The 1,080-nt window shown below is 40.3% G+C and overlaps 1 pseudogene across 1 annotated transcript; it reads left to right on the top strand.

The window, feature by feature from the left end:
* Positions 1 to 251: 251 nt before the first annotated feature.
* On the top strand, positions 252 to 804 carry LOC105805788 (annotated as a pseudogene). Its single transcript, XR_001137227.1, has one exon. The product of XR_001137227.1 is annotated as a 40S ribosomal protein S18 pseudogene (transcript).
* The last annotated feature ends 276 nt before the right edge of the window (positions 805 to 1,080 follow it).

The raw sequence follows: 1,080 nt of genomic DNA, 5'->3' as shown, positions 1-1,080 counted from the left end.
ATGGACAAAGGAAATAAGAATATTAATGTTCTGGAGAATCAAAAGACAGAGTTTCTAAGCTGCCAATTGATTTTCTAAAAGTACTGCTAATATTAATCAACCTATTCATTTCAAGGAGTTTTACATACTTATTTACGGCAAAAGAAAAATAATTGAATTAAAATTTAGATTTTTGCAAACCAGATAAAAAATTATTTTTCTCTTTTAGATATTTTCAAGTCATTAATATATTGGATTTGTATTACTTAAAGAAAGGAGGGTCTCTTCCACAGGAGGCCTACACGCCGCCGGTCATGCCGCCGCCATGTCTCTAGTGATCCCTGAGAAGTTCCAGCACATTCTGCGAGTACTCAACACCAACATTGATGGGCAGCGGAAAATAGCTTTTGCCATCACTGCCATTAAGGGTGTGGGTCGAAGATATGCTCATGCGGTGTTGAGGAAAGCAGACATTGACCTCACCAAGAAGGCGGGTGAACTCACCGAGGATGAGGTGGAACGTGTGATCACCATTATGCAGAATCCATGGCAGTACGAGATCCCAGACTGGTTTCTGAATAGACAGAAGGATGTAAAGGATGGAAAATATAGTCAGGTCCTGGCCAATGGTCTGGACAACAAGCTCCGTGAAGACCTGGAGTGGTTGAAGAAGATTCGGGCCCATAGAGGGCTGCGCCACTTTTGGGGCCTTCGTGTCCGAGGCCAGCCAACCAAGACCACTGGCCGCCAAGGCCGTACCGTGGGGGTGTCCAACAAGAAATAAATCTGTAGGCCTTGTCTGTTAATAAATAGTTTATATACGTAAAAAAAAAAAGAAAGGAAGTATATCCAGAAGATCTGGATTTAAATCCCAGGATTTATAGGGGTAGATCTGGAACTTCGAATGAGGCAATTAATTGTAGCTTCAGTTTTTTCATTGATAAAATGGAATTAGTAATGCGTCTTTCCTTACAGGGCAGTATTGTGAAAGTATATGCAGTTAATTGTGAAAGTACTTTATGAAGCATTGGTAAATGCTTTAACATTTGTTGTTACTGCTTTTTGGAGAAGCTACATGTTTCAGCATATATATTCTAGATC

Source organism: Propithecus coquereli, unplaced genomic scaffold, assembly GCF_000956105.1.
Source record: "Propithecus coquereli isolate 6110/MARCELLA unplaced genomic scaffold, Pcoq_1.0 Scaffold133, whole genome shotgun sequence".
Classification (NCBI taxonomy): domain Eukaryota; kingdom Metazoa; phylum Chordata; class Mammalia; order Primates; family Indriidae; genus Propithecus; species Propithecus coquereli.
The sequence above is the reverse complement of the archived record's forward strand: the minus strand, read 5'-3'. Positions and strand labels throughout refer to the sequence as shown.